Below are 14464 nucleotides of genomic sequence, written 5' to 3'. Positions count from 1 at the left end.
TCGTTTTCCGAAATAATTTTGTATCTCTATCGATGCAGTTAAATGCCACAACTCTTCCACTCTGTTTTATATCTAAACTAGCTGAACCCGGTCCGCGTTGCTGGCCTTTAGAAAATATTTGTTTTATATTGCATCTCAATTTTAATATAGTGTTGGACAAAACATAGAACATTTTTGAGAGAAAAAACCTAAGTCTGTTGTCAAAAACATAAAAACAAAATACATGTAAATCAATGTATTTGGTTGTTGTGCCAGCCATAAAATTTGGGACTGAGTAATTATTTTTACTCTCAGTTGCGCTTCTAGTTCTACCTTATGCTTATGGTGTTCTATTTATACTAAAATAATAGAAATACTTTTTTTCGATTGCTTTGCAGTGATATCATAATTTTGTTCATTGCAATGCTTTATGATACACGAGAATGCAAGCCGTACCGGAAACTGCGTTTAAAATCGAATGACATGTCGGTCGGCGCCATTGAGGTCCGTGGTATCAATGACTTCCAAAATGTATCAATGCAAAGTTTGTATGCAGTTCTCCTACGGTATTTTAATTATGTACATATTTAAACTTCCTAAACAATGCAACTATATACTTTGTTTACATTTACATGAACATTTTTTCACTGAAAAATATATAAAAGTATTTATTTATAATAAGTTTTTTTATCCAAAAAAAAATAATTTTACTTCCATTTGTGAGTCGGCCATTTTCTATATTCTTTTCTTTTTTATTTGTGTGCGCAAATAAAAAATTGTCAAAGAAAGCATCAACTATAAAACCGATGCGTGATTGCTTTTTTACTGCGATCAAAATACTCATTTTCGGTATTTTGAAATAGTATACACAGCATAGCTGTAACTTGTGAATAAAATACAAAATATAAATATTTTTTATATTATTTTTTATATAACTTGTTTTTTCTTAGTTTGGGAATGGAAAAATTCCGGGAAATTGGAACCCTAGTTCTCTGATATCTAATATTCTATTTTTAAAAACTACTACTTAATCATTGATTATCACTAGAATATGGACACAGATTAATGGTTTCAATTGGAGGTTTATTATTAATTTAAATTGTGAAGAACAAAATTCATGAATTATTTTTAAAAACTGTTTTTAAAGTAACTAGTTGTTCAAAATGATCGCATTCCTCCTAGGGCTATTTAATAACCCTGCAAGTGAAATTAGACGTTCAAAATATCGTTGAATTATTTTTGAGCATAGTTTTTGTTTATTTATAGCAAACGAAGGATCTTTTTCATAATCCTCGGAAGAAAAATCTTTATCGTCCGAGCTCATTTTCACAAACAAAAATATTTTTTTATAAAATTGTTCAAAAATTTGTTGTTAAAATATTTGACTTTATTTTCACAAATAAAATTATTCAAAGAAAATTTCTATAAATAAAAAAGTATTCTAAAATTTTTTATTGAATATTTAAATATTTTTCTATTTTTTGGAGAAATAAAACTTTTCAAAGAAAATTGCTTTGAATAAAATCTATCAACAAATTTTCGAATAAGTAAAATAATATTTTATTCATAACTAGTTGAATAAACTAAATTAATATTTCATTTTTACTTTAAAAATATAATTTGAAAATAATTACATGTTTTCATATTGATTAGAATATTTTAAAATCTATTCATTATATAATAAATAAAATACCACTTATTGTTACTAAAATACAAATACTATTAGTATAATTTTATAAATGTTTATTAAAAACGTTTAAGTATAATTTATTTAATATCGTATTCTATGGAAATCAAATAATATTTAATGCTTTATATTCTAAATAGATATATATTAATTAGTATAATATTTTGAATAATATAGAATGATTTCAATATAAATTTATTTTTTTAAATATAACTAAAATTCAAAAATAATTAAGTATTTGGAAATATTTTGAATAAAAATATTTACAATTTACAGCTATGATACACAGTAAGCATTTTGTATGCCGGCATTATGAAACAGTATACTTTGTTCAAATACAAAGCAACTAACATTTTGGAAGTCAGCCAGGTTGTGAATTGAACAAATATGTAAGAGAAATATGTTGAGTTGTCCCCAAATATAAAGGTACGGTCAGACACAGTTAATCAGGTATGTTCTGCAAATCACATTTTATAAAAGTGGTTTGAAATCACATAAAAGGTGTTCTGAGCACATAATTTTGTGATTTTAAAACGTTCAACAAAGTCACTAATGTTTTCAAATCACTTGGTTATTTCTGCGGCTATTGCATGGAAAATATTAAAATAAATTATTTAAATAAATTAAACAATATGTCCTTTATTAATTTTCTTATAGAATTACTTGTTTTATTAAAAAAACACTTAAAATTTAATAAAAATCTAGAGACACCTTTTCTGCTGTAAAAAGTTTATTTGCTTTTGTGATTTCTTTTGTGGTTTCAGGTTTGTTTTCAGTTGTCAGCTGTTTATGATTTTCGAAAATACATGGAAGCTTGCCAGACTAAAATTTTTTAATGTCTGTCTAAAATATGTTCAATATCTTTAAATTAATTATAGAATTCGTCATAAAATTTATAATATTTGTTAGATTATATTATAAGTTATCAATATGCGTTAAGTTTTTTGCGCAAATTGGAAAAAAAAATGCAACAAAGTTGAAGCAAGTGGTAACCAAAAGCAATTGTGTACTGTGGCAGCTTTGCTGTTTTGTTTTCTTTTTGACATAGTGGTTGAGCTTGCGCCATAGTTTTTGCAAAATGTTTATAAAATGTAATTCCATTCTTTTTAATTCAATTAAAGATATAACAGAAGCTCCAGGCATTTTTTTATTTTCACTTTAATATTTCTACAAAATTATTTGCAAAACAAAACATTTAAAATAAACGAATCAGCTGTTTTCTTGTGCTTTCGAAAATTTAAAATCACACCGAAAAATACAATAACAGTGTGATTTACAGAACAGGCACAAATCACACGTGTGATTTTAAAACGGTATGTGATTTGAAATCACGTGGATTACAGAACATACCTGAATATTTGACGTTTATGGTCAAATATTTCATTGCCGGAATCTGACCACAAATAAATTTTAGAGCTGATTTTAGTCAAACAAAATTATTTGTCGGCACACAAAATATTTTCTTAATGTGAACAATGTGTGACCACTAGCTATATAAATACCTAAAAAATATATAATTTGATCTTGCAAATATTTTTAAGGTTAAAGCAATTAAAAAAGGATTAGTTCCACAATACACATCTATATTTACTTCCGAAATCACTGCGATAGAAATAGCATTAAAATCAAAACCAGCTAGAACAAAACTTGTCATTTGTTCCGATAGTTTATCATCAATATATGCAATAAAGAACACTAATGTGAACAATCCCACGACAGCCGGTTCTACGCACCGGAATGACCCGAGCTCACTCGGCCAAGGGCTGTCAACCCAGCAACAACAACTTTACAATTTTTAATCACGGAGCTGCACCTTCCGGCATTGCTGCTCCGCATCCTACTGATCCGTGCCGGAATTGAAGTAAATCCCGGACCATGGTTCTGCACGGTTTGCCAGAACCGACTGCACCACATGTCAACACAATTAAGGTGCAACTCTTGTTTGGGCTGGTGTCACCATAGGAATTGTTCCGGACTAAATCATGAAAGGGAGTGGTCGGAGAATTACGTTGCCCCATGCTGCCAGCGACGTAGTTCATCGGCGTCTTCGGCATCATCGTCGTCATCCTACGCCACATCTCCACCCTCCCCACCGCAATCACAACAACAGCAGCAAATACAACAACAGCAGCAGCAACAACCATCGCCGCTCACACCATCGATTGCAGTCCGTAGACCTGGGGTGATATCCATATTGCAGTTCAACTGCAATGGCCTCCAAGGGAAAATATCTGAGATAACCCGATTTATGCGCCAACACAACATCGTGGTCGCTGCGGTCCAGGAGACAAAACTTAATTCCAGTCTGCAAAGTTGCAACGGATACAACGTTCTCCGAAAAGACCGCACCAGAGGCAACGGTGTAGGCATCGCGTTTATTATACACAATACCGTGCAGTATAGGGCTCTTTCTCTCGATCTGAATTCTAGAGACCAATATCTTGAAGTTCAGGGTATTGCGGTCAGATCGGGAGATACGGAGTTGGAGCTCTATAATGTCTACATTCCGCCAGTAGCCAGTTGTCCAACAGGCTACCATCCCGACATTAGGATCTTACTAGATGGTGATACTCGTTTGGTCCTAGGGGATTTTAACGCTCACCATCAGCTCTGGCACTCAAGTCTTGGGGAAGACCAGAGAGGAGCGTCACTGGCGGAACAGATTGACGAATCCACCTTCTGCACACTAAATGATGATGCCCCCACACGGATTATGGGTAATTGCGCAAGTTCGCCAGACATCACGATAGCGAGTCCTGGTCTGATTAACTGCACAACCTGGCCTGCAGTTATTTCTCTAGGATCAGACCATTTACCCATAATCGTTTGTCTGGATAGACCCAACGATTTCATCGTCTCTGAATGCCGAACTTACATCAACCAAAAGAAATCAGACTGGCACGGCTTCAGAGAATTTACCGACCGCATCTTCAATGGTCTACCGATTCCCTCCAACGTACACAAAGCAGAGAGGAAGTTTCGCGAAACCATCACAGCAGCAGCCACTCGCTTCATTCCCGCTGAAGCAGAGGGACTCGCAGATGAGCGTGATGACATCCGAAGTACCAACCCTGACGACCCTAGGGTCGCCCAGCTGAACCGCGATATCAGCAGGTTGGTAAATGAGGACAAGCGAAACAAATGGTTGGATCATTTGAAGAACTGCAACTTAAGTTCTGGAGTTGGCAAGTTGTGGTCCACAGTTCGGTCTCTCTCCAATCCGACTAAGAAGGATGATAGGGTCGCGATTAAGTTTGCAGATACCACCATATCCGACCCTAAACGGTGCGCGCGAGCTTTTTGCCGACAATTCATTGAACACCTCGAGAGAGACAAGGCGAAAAGAAGTATTGTCCGCAAACTACACGATCTTCCAGTCTCGGACACACCACAACTTTACACGCCAACTGAAGTTGCAGAAGCCATCAACACAGCTAAGCCTTCAAAGGCAATAGGACCTGATGGGATATCCATGCTGATGCTAAAACACCTAGGCGAGCGGGGAGTAGAGTACCTGACAATGGTGGAGCTTAACAGTGAGGAGCTTAACAATACCCGATGTCTGGAAAATGGGTCGAGTGATCCCATTGCTAAAACCTGGGAAAATCGCGAGTGAGGGACAATCGTACAGGCCGATTTCCCTCCTGTCGCCTGTAGCGAAGACACTCGAAGCTCTTCTCCTTCCCCAGCTGACCCGTCAACTACCAGCTGCTCGTCACCAGCATGGATTCCGTAAAATGCACAGTACCACCACAGCATTATCCGCCATAGTCACTCAGATCTCACAGGGCTTAAACCAGCAGAGGCCTTGTGAACGAACTATCCTAGTGGCACTTGACCTGTCGAATGCCTTCGACACTGTCAGTCACGCCACACTCTTCCAGGACATCCTGCAGTCCACAATGCCCAACAACACGAAGAGATGGATAGTGAACTATCTGAGTGGCAGGCAGTCGTTCGTGGAGTTTAGAGACAAATGCTCAAAACCCCGTAGAGTTAAACAAGGAGTCCCTCAGGGCGGGGTCCTGTCGCCGCTCCTGTTTAACTTCTACCTCTCTAAACTCCCAGTGCCCCCACAGGGCGTAGAGATAATCTCGTATGCGGACGACTGCACTATATTGGCAACAGGTCACAACGTTGATGAGCTTTGCGGTATGGTAAATGGTTATCTCAATGAAATCCACAATTTCTTCACTGCACGTAACCTGCAGTTATCACCAACGAAGTCATCAGCAACACTCTTCACCACCTGGACGAAGGAGGTAAAACTGAATTTAGGCATCATGGTCGACGGCGTACAAATTCCGACAGTGAACCACCCGAAAATCTTGGGTGTCACTTTTGATAGCCTTTTTACCACCTCAGCACACGCCACTGCAATCACGCATAAACTGCGAAATAGGAACAAGGTCCTCAAAGCACTAGCCGGCAGTACTTGGGGTATGGACAAAGAAACCTTGCTTGCTACCTACAAGACGATTGGCCGGTCAGTGGTCAACTATGCTGCTCCAGTGTGGTCGCCTTTGTTGAGTGATACCCAGTGGAGAAATATTCAAAGCTGTCAAAACGCAGCCTTAAGGACCGTCACAGGCTGCCTTCAAATAACCTCCGAACACCACCTTCACGAGGAAACCAAGGTTCTACCGGTCAAGGAACACAACGTCATGTTGACGCAACAGTTCCTTCTGGGATGTCATCGGAGGAGTCATCCAAACTTCAACATCACACAGTTGGAATCTCCCCCGAGGCATGTCAGACAGGACCTTCGGAAATACGAGGAGAACATACAGAGGTATGTGCAGGATCCATTTGATCGCCGCTCGTATATGACAGCTTTGAACGACATTCACAGAGACGCCATCAATTCCGCGGTAGCAGGATACCGTATGAATGTCGTACTTGGAGGTCGCCCGCCACCGATAGCAGACGCCGAGAAGGTTCTGCCGTGTGGAACAAGAGTAGTTCTGACACAACTTAGATCAGGATGGAGCAACAGGCTTAATGCCTTTTGGTCTCGCATAGACCGTGCCGTCCTTAACTTATGCCCAGCATGTGGTCAGGGTCCTCATGACACCCTCCACATATTTAACTGTTCAGCCAACCCTACTACACTCAGTCCAATGGATTTATGGACTCATCCTGTTGAAGTAGCTCAATTTCTTGGACTTGAACAACATGCAGAACCACCAGAACATCCAGATTGATTATTGTAAATTGTTCATGCTGCTACAACAACAACAACTAATGTGAAAGATCCACTAATATCAAATATTCGGGAATTACTTTTCAGACAAACTAATACCAAATTGCTTTATACTCCTGGTCATATCAGCATTCGTGGTAATGAATTTGCCGACAAATTAGCAAAAGAGGCGGTTAAATCCCCCACAGTAATGACTAACAATTACAAAAAAAAAGATATTAAAAGATATGTGCACAAACATATTCATGAAAAAATCAAACAATCAATACACCTCTCCCCCAATAATTACTTTAAAAAAATAAACCCAACAAACAAAATAAATGTATTTTCATCAAAAATACCGAAATATCAGCAGAAAATTCTAACCCGATTACGTCTGGGACGCAGCAAACTAACACATCAACACCTTTTAAAAAAGGAAAGTACTCAACAATGTCCAAAATGCAACAATCAGTTAACAATGTCACATCTACTATCATGCTACAACAACCAAACGCTCTCCAAAAATCTCCTGGAATCGATACAATCACTAGACTACAATAACATTAAACAACACATACCGAATGATATTTTAAAACATATATAATTAAATTGTAAATATTTCTAATTGTATGTATATAATAATTTATGATTAAGTAAGGACGAAGGCCTCAGTAGCCAGTTCCTAATTTTCTAATATTGATATGTAAATTTAATTTGCTATTAATAAATATAATAATAATAATAATAAAGCAATTATTTTATTAAAGTTTTAATGAATTTTGATATCATATAGTGAATTTAATTTTTCACTTTTTGTTTGACCAAACTGCTACGAAAAAGAATCAGTAAATTTATTTGCCGTGTGGTCACACTATATCAAATACTTTCATGAAATAATTGTTTGATCAAATAGAGAAAAACAGAAAATTATTTGCTCAGTATAGCTAGCTACTCTGTTCAAAATTTCGTGCGAAATGCTGTCAAACTACATATAAAATATTTGGAATGAAATACAGTGAGTGTCACTCAAAATCGTACAACATATTTTTTTTAATATTATGAAATTATACAGGCAATAATAGGTGATTATATAAAAAAATAAAAGTCATTTTATTAATTGGAACAAAAAATATGTATTTAAACAAAAAATATAACAAAACCCCAATTCCCTAAAAAAAATATTTAAGAAAATTAAAAATTATCACAAAATTCATATTTCACTTAAATTCGTACACTTATATTAAATTTTAATTAAAACTTTAAAAATTAAAAAAATGTTAATATTAAATAATCCTAATACTTTGTAGGGTATCCTTTGCTATTGTTTAGTGCCTGTACGATTTTAAGTGAAGAGTTGATATTCTGGGCACTGACAATGGGCAATTAAAATTATACCATATTTTCTGATATGTAATATCACACACAATATAAAAATAGCATTTTAAAATATATGTATGTATGTATGTATGTATGTATGTATGTATGTATGTATGTATGTATGTATGTATGTATGTATGTATGTATGTATGTATGTATGTATGTATGTATGTATGTATGTATGTATGTATGTATGTATGTATGTATGTATGTATGTATGTATGTATGTATGTATGTATGTATGTATGTATGTATGTATGTATGTATGTATGTATGTATGTATGTATGTATGTATGTATGTATGTATGTATGTATGTATGTATGTATGTATGTATGTATGTATGTATGTATGTATGTATGTATGTATGTATGTATGTATGTATGTATGTATGTATGTATGTATGTATGTATGTATGTATGTATGTATGTATGTATGTATGTATGTATGTATGTATGTATGTATGTATGTATGTATGTATGTATGTATGTATGTATGTATGTATGTATGTATGTATGTATGTATGTATGTATGTATGTATGTATGTATGTATGTATGTATGTATGTATGTATGTATGTATGTATGTATGTATGTATGTATGTATGTATGTATGTATGTATGTATGTATGTATGTATGTATGTATGTATGTATGTATGTATGTATGTATGTATGTATGTATGTATGTATGTATGTATGTATGTATGTATGTATGTATGTATGTATGTATGTATGTATGTATGTATGTATGTATGTATGTATGTATGTATGTATGTATGTATGTATGTATGTATGTATGTATGTATGTATGTATGTATGTATGTATGTATGTATGTATGTATGTATGTATGTATGTATGTATGTATGTATGTATGTATGTATGTATGTATGTATGTATGTATGTATGTATGTATGTATGTATGTATGTATGTATGTATGTATGTATGTATGTATGTATGTATGTATGTATGTATGTATGTATGTATGTATGTATGTATGTATGTATGTATGTATGTATGTATGTATGTATGTATGTATGTATGTATGTATGTATGTATGTATGTATGTATGTATGTATGTATGTATGTATGTATGTATGTATGTATGTATGTATGTATGTATGTATGTATGTATGTATGTATGTATGTATGTATGTATGTATGTATGTATGTATGTATGTATGTATGTATGTATGTATGTATGTATGTATGTATGTATGTATGTATGTATGTATGTATGTATGTATGTATGTATGTATGTATGTATGTATGTATGTATGTATGTATGTATGTATGTATGTATGTATGTATGTATGTATGTATGTATGTATGTATGTATGTATGTATGTATGTATGTATGTATGTATGTATGTATGTATGTATGTATGTATGTATGTATGTATGTATGTATGTATGTATGTATGTATGTATGTATGTATGTATGTATGTATGTATGTATGTATGTATGTATGTATGTATGTATGTATGTATGTATGTATGTATGTATGTATGTATGTATGTATGTATGTATGTATGTATGTATGTATGTATGTATGTATGTATGTATGTATGTATGTATGTATGTATGTATGTATGTATGTATGTATGTATGTATGTATGTATGTATGTATGTATGTATGTATGTATGTATGTATGTATGTATGTATGTATGTATGTATGTATGTATGTATGTATGTATGTATGTATGTATGTATGTATGTATGTATGTATGTATGTATGTATGTATGTATGTATGTATGTATGTATGTATGTATGTATGTATGTATGTATGTATGTATGTATGTATGTATGTATGTATGTATGTATGTATGTATGTATGTATGTATGTATGTATGTATGTATGTATGTATGTATGTATGTATGTATGTATGTATGTATGTATGTATGTATGTATGTATGTATGTATGTATGTATGTATGTATGTATGTATGTATGTATGTATGTATGTATGTATGTATGTATGTATGTATGTATGTATGTATGTATGTATGTATGTATGTATGTATGTATGTATGTATGTATGTATGTATGTATGTATGTATGTATGTATGTATGTATGTATGTATGTATGTATGTATGTATGTATGTATGTATGTATGTATGTATGTATGTATGTATGTATGTATGTATGTATGTATGTATGTATGTATGTATGTATGTATGTATGTATGTATGTATGTATGTATGTATGTATGTATGTATGTATGTATGTATGTATGTATGTATGTATGTATGTATGTATGTATGTATGTATGTATGTATGTATGTATGTATGTATGTATGTATGTATGTATGTATGTATGTATGTATGTATGTATGTATGTATGTATGTATGTATGTATGTATGTATGTATGTATGTATGTATGTATGTATGTATGTATGTATGTATGTATGTATGTATGTATGTATGTATGTATGTATGTATGTATGTATGTATGTATGTATGTATGTATGTATGTATGTATGTATGTATATGTATGTATGTATGTATGTATGTATGTATGTATGTATGTATGTATGTATGTATGTATGTATGTATGTATGTATGTATGTATGTATGTATGTATGTATGTATGTATGTATGTATGTATGTATGTATGTATGTATGTATGTATGTATGTATGTATGTATGTATGTATGTATGTATGTATGTATGTATGTATGTATGTATGTATGTATGTATGTATGTATGTATGTATGTATGTATGTATGTATGTATGTATGTATGTATGTATGTATGTATGTATGTATGTATGTATGTATGTATGTATGTATGTATGTATGTATGTATGTATGTATGTATGTATGTATGTATGTATGTATGTATGTATGTATGTATGTATGTATGTGTATGTATGTATGTATGTATGTATGTATGTATGTATGTATGTATGTATGTATGTATGTATGTATGTATGTATGTATGTATGTATGTATGTATGTATGTATGTATGTATGTATGTATGTATGTATGTATGTATGTATGTATGTATGTATGTATGTATGTATGTATGTATGTATGTATGTATGTATGTATGTATGTATGTATGTATGTATGTATGTATGTATGTATGTATGTATGTATGTATGTATGTATGTATGTATGTATGTATGTATGTATGTATGTATGTATGTATGTATGTATGTATGTATGTATGTATGTATGTATGTATGTATGTATGTATGTATGTATGTATGTATGTATGTATGTATGTATGTATGTATGTATGTATGTATGTATGTATGTATGTATGTATGTATGTATGTATGTATGTATGTATGTATGTATGTATGTATGTATGTATGTATGTATGTATGTATGTATGTATGTATGTATGTATGTATGTATGTATGTATGTATGTATGTATGTATGTATGTATGTATGTATGTATGTATGTATGTATGTATGTATGTATGTATGTATGTATGTATGTATGTATGTATGTATGTATGTATGTATGTATGTATGTATGTATGTATGTATGTATGTATGTATGTATGTATGTATGTATGTATGTATGTATGTATGTATGTATGTATGTATGTATGTATGTATGTATGTATGTATGTATGTATGTATGTATGTATGTATGTATGTATGTATGTATGTATGTATGTATGTATGTATGTATGTATGTATGTATGTATGTATGTATGTATGTATGTATGTATGTATGTATGTATGTATGTATGTATGTATGTATGTATGTATGTATGTATGTATGTATGTATGTATGTATGTATGTATGTATGTATGTATGTATGTATGTATGTATGTATGTATGTATGTATGTATGTATGTATGTATGTATGTATGTATGTATGTATGTATGTATGTATGTATGTATGTATGTATGTATGTATGTATGTATGTATGTATGTATGTATGTATGTATGTATGTATGTATGTATGTATGTATGTATGTATGTATGTATGTATGTATGTATGTATGTATGTATGTATGTATGTATGTATGTATGTATGTATGTATGTATGTATGTATGTATGTATGTATGTATGTATGTATGTATGTATGTATGTATGTATGTATGTATGTATGTATGTATGTATGTATGTATGTATGTATGTATGTATGTATGTATGTATGTATGTATGTATGTATGTATGTATGTATGTATGTATGTATGTATGTATGTATGTATGTATGTATGTATGTATGTATGTATGTATGTATGTATGTATGTATGTATGTATGTATGTATGTATGTATGTATGTATGTATGTATGTATGTATGTATGTATGTATGTATGTATGTATGTATGTATGTATGTATGTATGTATGTATGTATGTATGTATGTATGTATGTATGTATGTATGTATGTATGTATGTATGTATGTATGTATGTATGTATGTATGTATGTATGTATGTATGTATGTATGTATGTATGTATGTATGTATGTATGTATGTATGTATGTATGTATGTATGTATGTATGTATGTATGTATGTATGTATGTATGTATGTATGTATGTATGTATGTATGTATGTATGTATGTATGTATGTATGTATGTATGTATGTATGTATGTATGTATGTATGTATGTATGTATGTATGTATGTATGTATGTATGTATGTATGTATGTATGTATGTATGTATGTATGTATGTATGTATGTATGTATGTATGTATGTATGTATGTATGTATGTATGTATGTATGTATGTATGTATGTATGTATGTATGTATGTATGTATGTATGTATGTATGTATGTATGTATGTATGTATGTATGTATGTATGTATGTATGTATGTATGTATGTATGTATGTATGTATGTATGTATGTATGTATGTATGTATGTATGTATGTATGTATGTATGTATGTATGTATGTATGTATGTATGTATGTATGTATGTATGTATGTATGTATGTATGTATGTATGTATGTATGTATGTATGTATGTATGTATGTATGTATGTATGTATGTATGTATGTATGTATGTATGTATGTATGTATGTATGTATGTATGTATGTATGTATGTATGTATGTATGTATGTATGTATGTATGTATGTATGTATGTATGTATGTATGTATGTATGTATGTATGTATGTATGTATGTATGTATGTATGTATGTATGTATGTATGTATGTATGTATGTATGTATGTATGTATGTATGTATGTATGTATGTATGTATGTATGTATGTATGTATGTATGTATGTATGTATGTATGTATGTATGTATGTATGTATGTATGTATGTATGTATGTATGTATGTATGTATGTATGTATGTATGTATGTATGTATGTATGTATGTATGTATGTATGTATGTATGTATGTATGTATGTATGTATGTATGTATGTATGTATGTATGTATGTATGTATGTATGTATGTATGTATGTATGTATGTATGTATGTATGTATGTATGTATGTATGTATGTATGTATGTATGTATGTATGTATGTATGTATGTATGTATGTATGTATGTATGTATGTATGTATGTATGTATGTATGTATGTATGTATGTATGTATGTATGTATGTATGTATGTATGTATGTATGTATGTATGTATGTATGTATGTATGTATGTATGTATGTATGTATGTATGTATGTATGTATGTATGTATGTATGTATGTATGTATGTATGTATGTATGTATGTATGTATGTATGTATGTATGTATGTATGTATGTATGTATGTATGTATGTATGTATGTATGTATGTATGTATGTATGTATGTATGTATGTATGTATGTATGTATGTATGTATGTATGTATGTATGTATGTATGTATGTATGTATGTATGTATGTATGTATGTATGTATGTATGTATGTATGTATGTATGTATGTATGTATGTATGTATGTATGTATGTATGTATGTATGTATGTATGTATGTATGTATGTATGTATGTATGTACAGTATCGGCCATAACTAAAGCACCCCCTCAGTTAATTTTTTTCATATTATATTTTCTTTTATAAAAACAAAGTTTTAAATTTCGAATATGTATTATTTTCATTTGTTAATATGTTTATTATTGATAAACAAATACTTTTAAAGTTAATCTTTCCATAAGTGGTAACATAAGATCAAAAAATATTTTAAGGTAGAAAATGAAACGGACAAAACTAAAGCACCCCTTGATGGATATAATATAACACTAATTTTAATTACTATTTTTTGCAAATCCTTTGCATTGGATGACACAAGCACATCACTTAGGCATAGAA

At 31.3% G+C, this 14464-nt stretch overlaps 1 protein-coding gene across 2 annotated transcripts in view; it reads right to left on the bottom strand.

The window, feature by feature from the left end:
• The window catches only part of LOC135963212 (mitochondrial import inner membrane translocase subunit Tim17-B), a 112749-nt gene that overhangs the window by 78777 nt on the left and 19508 nt on the right, over nucleotides 1–14464 (bottom strand). The window lies entirely within an intron of this gene.

The sequence above is a fragment of the Calliphora vicina genome, chromosome 1, assembly GCF_958450345.1.
Source record: "Calliphora vicina chromosome 1, idCalVici1.1, whole genome shotgun sequence".
Lineage (NCBI taxonomy): Eukaryota > Metazoa > Arthropoda > Insecta > Diptera > Calliphoridae > Calliphora > Calliphora vicina.
Note: the sequence above shows the minus strand (reverse complement) of the source record. Positions and strands in the feature narration are given on the sequence as shown.